At 45.0% G+C, this 8,958-nt stretch overlaps 2 protein-coding genes across 4 annotated transcripts in view; both read right to left on the bottom strand.

Annotated features, from left to right (window-relative positions):
• Positions 1-8,958, bottom strand: part of LOC138161686 (ubiquitin-conjugating enzyme E2 E2) — a 409,692-nt gene that overhangs the window by 49,845 nt on the left and 350,889 nt on the right. The window lies entirely within an intron of this gene.
• Positions 1-8,958, bottom strand: part of RPL15 (ribosomal protein L15) — a 431,201-nt gene that overhangs the window by 348,159 nt on the left and 74,084 nt on the right. The window lies entirely within an intron of this gene.

Below are 8,958 nucleotides of genomic sequence, written 5' to 3'. Positions count from 1 at the left end.
TGAACCAACTTTACAAATACACAAAAATTACCTAACAATATATCCTCTCAGTAATTTTTGCCTCTGCTCTCATCTAGTGACAATGGGACCCTACCAGAGGCCGCTCATCCTGCCTGTGCAGTTTTTGGAACATCCATCGAAGGATGGCAACTCTCAGTCACTTCCCAACTGCTGCATTCAAGATTTTAATTTACAGCTACTTAAGGGTCCAGGTTTCCATCCTTTTAAAGAATTTGTTATGCAAAACTGGGTCCTCCTCCCATTTAACAACTACAAATATCTCCTTAGAACTTGGTCACAAACTAAAACTGTGGACAGTCCAATTGGGAATTGACTAAAAGCTATTACCCTTTGATGGATACTGGAAGAATGGTACAGGAAGGCATAGGGAGAAATGCTCTGCACACAATTTTGATTTTCCACTTTCCAAGAATTGACAAAATAGCAAAACAATTCATATAACATCAACTAAAGCACTGAACTTAATAATCTTCAGGGGCAGCAAATAGCTCAGGATGGCTGCTCTCCAATTTTGCCTAGCAAGGCCCTCACAGAAGAGGCCTTTTCTTGTAAACCTCTTCAGTTCACTCTATAAGCATCCTTTCACTCTAAAAATGTTCCCTGATTTCTGCTCTTTCTGCATGCTTAGCTCCATTGCCCATGAATCTTTATTTCCCATCGTACCCCCTAATCTAATGCAGACTTCTCACCAAGTGCCTGATTTCCGGGTGGCTTCTCTAGAAAGGCCGGCACATTTTTAGTCTCATTTATGTGATCCTGTGGGAGTCTGCAGACTCCAGATTTCTGCCCTGGAGCCCAGAGAAATTCATTATTAGTCAGACATATATTTTCCCTCTCTCCAAATCCAGAGTACGTAGATTAGCTAACATCAGCTTTTCAAGGTTTATTTATCCACAGGGGGTTCACCATAAACTATATATAACCATGGCCATTTCCCCTCCTGTGTATAAGGGGACAGTGATGTTGAATGACTGCAAATTATAGTCTATATCTAAACTAGTATTTGGAAATGCTGATGTTAATAACTATTTGGATTCAGTAGGAATCTGTAACAGGGGGTGGTGATTCCCCCAAATTAACTAAAACTGCCTAATGCTGGCTATAGATGTTATCATTTTATTTTCCATACCTTATGAAGAATGTTCCTTTTTAAAAAGTCCTATTCATAAGTAGAAAAGTTTTAAAGCATATATTTAAAAAATAAGTTGAATCTAGGAATGGATTATTCAATCAACAAACATTTATTAAACACTTGCTCTGAGGCATCAAGGTGGAACAGTAGATAGAGTGCTGGGCCTGGAGTCAGAAGAGTCGAATTCAAATTTGACCTCAGATACTTATTGGCTGTGTGGCCCTGGGCAAGTCAGGCAACTTCTGTCTGCCTCAGTTTCCCCAACCGTACAATGGGGATGCTAACGGCATTTGCCCCGCAGAATTGTTGTGAGGGTTGGATGAGATCTTCATAAAGTGCTTGTTCCTTCCCTGTCGGCCTTGAGCAGGGGATGTTTGAGAGGCCTGTGAGGCAAAGGGTCAAGACGTCCAAGCGGCAGGCAGAGACATCCGGTCTGCACGTAAGGGTCTGGGAGGGGGAGGCAGAGAGATGATAACTGGGTCCATAGTACAAATCCAAGAGAGAAGGCGGCCTAGGGTCGGCTCTTGGGGGAACACTCACAGTGAGGCAGCATTCTAGGGAGGGGTGGAGGAGAGCCGAGGAGATGCGGGAGGAGGAGTGAGGAGAGCACAATGTCACAAACACATAGGAAGGAGGGAGGGTGCAGGAGGTGACCAGTGGCACCCAGTGCTGCTTGGCCCAGCTAGGATTCCACCCTCCCCAGGAAGGCTTTCTCCATCCCTCTCCAGGTTAGTGCCTTCTTCCTCTGCTGATCCCCTGTGATTTATCCTGTGTATAGCGTGTCCACGTTCTGTCTTTCATTGTAACCCCAGGGCTTAACACAGGGCCTGGTACACAGTAGGTGCTTAATAGATGTTTATTGATTGTAAAGAGATCAAGGAAGAACAGGACTGAGAAAAGTCCATTAGATCTGGCCATTGAGAGATGACCGATAGCTTTGGAGAAGGCAGATTCAGTTGAACAGTGCGGTTGGAAGTAAGATGGCAGAGCGTCTAGGATCAAGGAAGAGGTGACAGGACCAAGGGCACGTGTAGAAGGTGCTAGCCTTTCATCTGAGATGGAAGCGAGGAGGAGTGAAGGGGGAGGCTGGAGTGATGGGAGGCAGGAAGAGGGAAAGAGGAGGCTCCTCAATTCGTTTATTTTGGGGGTGAGAGTGACCAGGGAGCATGAGGAGAGAGTCTGGAAACAGGCTGCTGTGGAGAGAAGGAGGGTGCAGCGAGCAGGGCAGAAGGGGGCACTGCCTGGCTGCACTGACTGTTTCCACCTTCACAACACATCCTGGACACCAGCCCTCCTTTCCATGTGCGGGCAGGGCACTCCGCATGGCCTCAGGCCTGCACCAGCCAGAGCCTCCTCACTGGCTCCCTGCTATCACCAGGATCAGACAGAAATGGAATGGGGGTGGCCTGGGGGGCATGCACAGGGTGCTCTGCACACTGCAGTTCCCACATGAGAGGCCAAGGAGCCCACAAGGGCACACACGGCGCTGTGCAATGGGAGCTTTTGGAGGACGTCCAGGCATTCTGTAACCGGTTCCATTTCTTTAATCACGTGGTCAAGAGGAAGCTTTTTTACTGGCTATGGAGCTGGAACGGGGTGTATTTAGAAGGGTTAACTCTCCAGGGTGACTGCCTTGTTCGGCCTCTTTCCCGCCGGCTGACACTGGAGAAGGGGAATGAGCCTGGAGCAGACAGCTCTGCTCTTGCTTCCTCTCCTCATTTCGGGGGGAGGAGGTCGGAGATGATCACATCCTTGTGAGTATTAACTTCAGACCTGTCCTGTCTGCAGAGGCGGAAGGAGCCACAGCACTTCGGAGGGCAACCGAACCCTGACTGAAATGTACTTGGGAAATACTTAACAAAGTAAATACGCAGGAAAACAACACCCAAACGTGTGTTTCTAGGCCACTAGTGGCCCACAGGGATCCTTACGGATTACTTAGTGGTCCCTGTTCCTATTTGACTTTGACACCACTGGGGTAGGAGAGAGTGTGATCCCAAGTGTTGGGGGAAAGATTTGTAATCTGTTGTTATACTTTTTGTAGTAAATATCCCTTGTAAAAGCTAATTGATATTAATTGGTTAAATGAACCTGGACACTAATCAAGGGCCTTTTAAAGTAGGGTGAATATGCTGCAATGGGGGCTCAGGTTAATGGAATTAGAGAAGAGCCACCCCCAGCCCTTCAAAGGGACCCCTTGAACTTTCAGGGGGTAATGCAGCCAGCCTCCCTTTGGAAGAGTGATGGAGAGCTGGGCTGCACACAATCCTCTGTTCAGCATTTTAAAACCTTGATAAGCTGCCCCTGCAACCTTCTAGCCTTCTTTCCCTCCATATACTATGGTCTGGCTCCACATTCCTCTCTATCTCCCAGCTCCATGGCCTCACACTGGGGGGCTTCATGCTGGGCACCTGCGTGTCCTTCAAGATCCAAGTCAGACTTTCCTGGCCCTCCCAGAAGCTAATCTGTTCTCCTCAGATTCCTTTCATCTACTCTGTACACATCTTGCATGTCCGTAGCTATTCAGATGCTGCCTTTCCCATTAAAATTCACACTCCTTGAAGGCAAGGACTCTGTGGTTTCCTTTCCTTGTGTCCTCAGGACTTAGCATACAGTAAGAACTTAATAAATGCTTTGTGACTGATGGACCCAGGCCTTTCTGTCTTTGAGGCCAGCTGTGTGTTTACTGTCAAAAAGAATGTAGAGACAGGATCCCCACCTTTAGAAGAAAGTATCTGAGTGCTCCTGGATGGCCTTGCCACTAAGCTAGACATTCACAGGCACCTGCACAGAAATGATTCAATTTTAATGGAAGAGACTAAGGGTGGGAAGAAGAAAGACAGAGACAGAGAAACAGAGAGAAAGGCAGTCACTAAAATTTGTCCTAAAAAAAGCAGTCCTAAAATTTGAATGTTCAGGAACAGGATTAGTCTCTAATAAAAAGAAGCCAAAGACAAGCAACAATAGTAATCAAAGCTGGGGGATCTGAGACAGCTCATGGGTAAAGAGCTGTATTCTGTACTTGAAAGGGGCACCAGGCCCCCGTCTTCAGTGGCGTGGAACAAGGGTGGCAGGGACACCTAGACAGCAGTGAGGAAGAGGGCCTCTCCAGGCCCTCTGGAGATTATCGTGTGTGCACTAAAAGCCGCAGAGAGCAAACATCCCCTTTCATGTGCTCTGTCCACTGGAGAAGAAAGCATTTGCCAGTGAGACTGCAGCTGTGCTCAGGCTTGGCATAATCACTGGGTATGACTGAGGGTTAATTAGCTTCCATCCCCCCTGTGCTATTTGCTGTTCTAATGAAGATCTGTATAAATCTAAGACCAAGGGCAATGGGATGCTTGATTTTTTTCACTTGGAAGATGATGGAGGGGGGAGAAACCCACCTACCCTGAGTGTGACTTTCTAAAAAAATTTTCCTGGTGGGGGATATTCACTGCTGCTTTCTCCTTTGATTCCCCCCTTTTGAGCCTTTCTGAGGAACTCAGAAGAAAGAATTCAAGGTGACTTATCAATTCCACCTCCCTGCTGGTCCCAGCCTTAAAAGCACATTGCTTGGTAGATTGGCCACTGGAAGGAGCCAAGAGCTGGACACTGCTCCCAGGGCAGAGGGGAAGAAAAGATCTCATTGAACTGGGATGATCTGCCTTCAGGAGGAGAAAGGGCTTGCTAGCTGATACCTCCACGTCCGGAGGAGACTAGATGGAACTGTTGGGCAATTTTTAAAAAGTGCCAAAATTACTGTAAGAATGGTAAAAGAGGTGGCACTCTGCAAAGGCCTGTTCGTATCCTCTGAGCCTAGAAGCAGATGTCTGGCTACATCAAAGCCGGGAATGCCAACAAAACCATGTGCACCCCTTCGGTTTTAGGGGAAAAGCAGCCTAAGAGCCCCAGGTTTTACTGCCAGAAATGACTCTTTAAATAGGCCAAGGAAACAAAAACAAACAAGCGGACACAGGCTGTATTCTCTTGTTCTCAGCTATCAACCTCCTCCCAACATCTGATCACAAAAGGAAAACCACCTAAGTCCTGTTGATTCCCTAAGGTGTGGGCACCAATTCAAAGGAGATTTTTTTAAAGCAAAGAAACCAAATCCAGACTATAACAAAGCATGAAAGAGCCTAAAAAAATGGATTCTATTTAAAAAAAAAGCAAACCAAGTCTTATAAAACAACAGCCTCCCTGAATTTTAGTAGTAGAATGGATGTCAGTAGTTTACTATTAGTTCACACTACACCTAGAAATGAATCCCTTCTACAGTACACCTGACAAGTCTTTGCTTGAAGATCTCAGAAGTCTCTACTCCCTTCTGGGGCAGCCCATTCATTCAATCCATAAACATTTATTAGGTACCTACTATGTACCATGAAGAGTTAAGTTCTGGGGATACCAAAAGAAGGCAGTCCCTGCCCTCAAGGAGCATTATGGGGGAGATAACATGCAAACAAATATATACAAAAACCTAGGAGGCTAGGTACTAAAATTAAAAGGGGGTGGGGAAGGCTTCCTGTAAAAGATGAGATGTTAGTTGGAGCTTATAGAAAGCCAGGGAGGTCAGCAGTCAGAGCAGAAAAGGGAGGATGATCCAGGGATGGGGGAGAGTCAGAAAGAATTCCTAGGGCCAAGGACTGTCTTGTTTGTGGAACAGTCAGGAGGCCAGTGTCACTGGATCAAAGAGTGTATGATGGAATAAGGTACAAGAAGACTGGACAGGTAGGAGCAGGCGGCTATGAAGGTCATTGAAGACCAAACAGCAATTTGTATCTGCTCCACGAGGCAATGGGGAGGCCTGGAGTTTACATGGTCAGACCTGTGCTTTAGGAAAATCATTTTAGTGGTTGAATGGAAGATGGGTTGGAGTGGGGAGAGACTTGAGGCAGTTCACTTTTTTTTGGGGGGGGGTAAGGCAATTTGGGTTTAATGACTTGCCCTATGTCACACAGCTAGTAAGTGTGTCAAGTGTGTGAGGTCTAATCAAGAGGGGGCTGTTCCAAATGGGCAGTATGAGGGATGGCTGTAAAATAGCTAGAACCAAATGGTTAGAAAATGAAAATATCCTAACAGCAGAGATGTCTAAAAGTGGGGGTGGCTAGGCAGTGCAGTGAATAGAGCACCATCCCTGGAGACAGGAGCACCTGAGTTCAAATCCAAACTCTTGATCAAACCTCTAGATACCATGCTCCACAGTGGGAGTGGGGCCGAGGGAAGGGAAGGGAATTCACTCAGCTTGTGGAACTCACTCTGGGGCTTGTCTATCTTGATTGGTGAGTGAGTATAAACTCACCACTCTATATAGCCAGCTCCAGATAAGACTATGCTTCATGTGCCATCCAGCTTCATCCTTTCATCCTAGAAATCTTGCCATCAGCCCTGAGGGCAGTTCCTCTTCCTGCTTTCTTCCTCTTGCTTGGAGCCCAGTCACAAAATCAATGTCACCATTACTTCTGGAAAGTATCAATTTACTGCCCTGTGGACTAGTTCATCATCATTTTGATTCCCCTGTACAAAAGCTTTCTTCCCTGGCTATCCTTGATTTATAGGTATTGTTTACTCCATTAGAAAATATGGCCATGGAAGGAATAGACTTCCTCATTTTTTAATTTGTACCCTTAGCATTTAGCACAGTGCCTAGTACACAATCAAAACTTAATATATGTTCGTTCATATCAAGACTAAGCTTGCTTCTTTACTTGCTACCCCTTCACAACTCCCTCCACTGTTCCTAGGGTTGTCCTCCAAGACCAAGCAACGAGTTCATTCTTCACCCTTTCCGATACTGAAAGGCAGCTCTCATCCCTCCCCCCACCTTAAAATTCTCTAGGCAAAATATCCTCAGTTGCTTCAGCTGACCCTCATATGATGTGACCTCCAATTTTTAACCTTATAATCTCATAGGAACTTTAATGATTGTCAAAAATGTGAGCAAAGAATGACAGTCCCTTTCAATTTCTTGTACTCCTAAAATAGATTGAAACACTGGTTCTCAGTAATTATTGGTATATTACCAGTATAGAATCAATTGATTGATAAACACTTTCTTAAGCACCTATTGTGTGGCAGGAACTATGAAATCAACCAGGAATCAAATTTATATACTGGAATACAACAATATTTTCAAAGAAGGAAAGTTAGTGATATTTAAAGACATGAATATATTACTTGTTCAACATAAATTGGATTATGGTGGTTCTCTATTTTAACAATTCAAGACCTAATCATTAATTTTGAAGGGCAGAACTTGTGAAGTCTTAAGTTGGAAAGGATGGCAAATAGTGCCACCATCCTGAGTAAAACATTTGTAGCCAGGAGGACTGTAGCTGGGACACTTGGCTCCCATTACCACACTAATATAACCTCTGACAATCACCTATGCCTATCAGGTTCCAGTAAGGTATCATGCCCAGTAAATCTAAATAGTTTTTCCTGAGGAATCACATAATCTGAGTAGGAAGGCTTCTCAGAGGCCACCTGGTTTAACCAATCACCCAACGGGAGTCTTTTCTAGAACAAATTCAACAAACAATCCTATAGTCTTTGATTTCAGATTTCAAGGGGGAAGAGAACTCACTACTCTCTGACTTGCAAATGTCAGGAAGTGCAAAACCTTCATTTTACAGATGAGAAAACTAAGGTTGAGAGAGGATGAATGATGTCAGTGCAGAGCTAGAGTCAAGATGGCAGAGAAGAGAAGCTTTCAGCCAAGTGCTCCTAACATTCCTCTCCAAACAACTTTAAAGCAACTTGAAATCTAAATCTGGATTGGTAGCATTAACAAAAGGTCAGGGTGAGACATCCTTACAGTCCAAGACAACATAGGAGGTCAGAAAGAGTGATCTGTGAAATGGGGGAGGAGGTTGAACCGGAGCCCTTGTGGATGGAACACCAGCAGTGGGACTAGGTGGTGGAGACAGAAGCAGCAGCAGCTTTGGGAGCCCTCCAGCCAGAGATGGTGAGGGGACCTGGCAACCGGTCAGAGATTAGAGGGTACCCCTGTACTAGCAGTGGATACAGGACCAGATATCGTCTGGTAATTCCATCGTCTATGTCCACTTCTGGGTCTTAGTTCAAGGGTAGAGAGGAGAATTTTTGATCAAGAAGTAGTGGAGGACCTGAGGGGCAGCAATACTTCTGGCTCCAAGGGATCAGGCACCCTTAGGAACAGCATTGTTTCCAGTCCCTCCCTGGGTAAGGGCCAGAGTGCAGACCAAGACAGCAGAAACCACTCTCTCCAGATCATACCATCTTGGAAGCTTTGGAGACTTCCAAATCCCTGGAGTTAGCTCTGAAAACAGCAGCATGGAAAAAGTCTGAAGCTTGAGAATGAGTCCCTTTCCTCCCCCCCATGCTGGGAGTAGAGCCCAACATTAATATAAAGTTTCAAATCAAGAAACAGAGTGAAAAAGTGAGCAAGCAACAACCAAAGGGACCTGACCATGAAAATGTACCAAGGGAACAGAGAAGATCAAGACACAAACGCAGAAGAAGACTATGAAATTAAAACTGCTATAAGCAAAGCCTCTCAGGGAAAAAAAATGAATTCGACACAAATCCAACAAAAAAGACTTTCAGAATCAAATAAGAATCATAGAGAAGAACTAGGCAAAAAAAAAATAAAGCAAGGGAAGAAAGCTTTGAAAAGACAATTAAAGCTTGGTAAAAGAGGCATGAAAAAATACTGAAGAAAATAGCATTTTGAAAAATGGAATTGGCTTAATGGAAAAAGAGGTACAAAAATTCACTGATGAAAATATCTCCTTTAAAAAGCAGAGTTAGCCAAATAGATAAAGAGGTACAAAAGCTCACTG

This window comes from Petaurus breviceps, unplaced genomic scaffold (genome assembly GCF_028583685.1).
Source record: "Petaurus breviceps papuanus isolate PSGF00001 unplaced genomic scaffold, PetGlider_PUasm1.0 185, whole genome shotgun sequence".
NCBI lineage: Eukaryota > Metazoa > Chordata > Mammalia > Diprotodontia > Petauridae > Petaurus > Petaurus breviceps.
The sequence above is the reverse complement of the archived record's forward strand: the minus strand, read 5'-3'. Positions and strand labels throughout refer to the sequence as shown.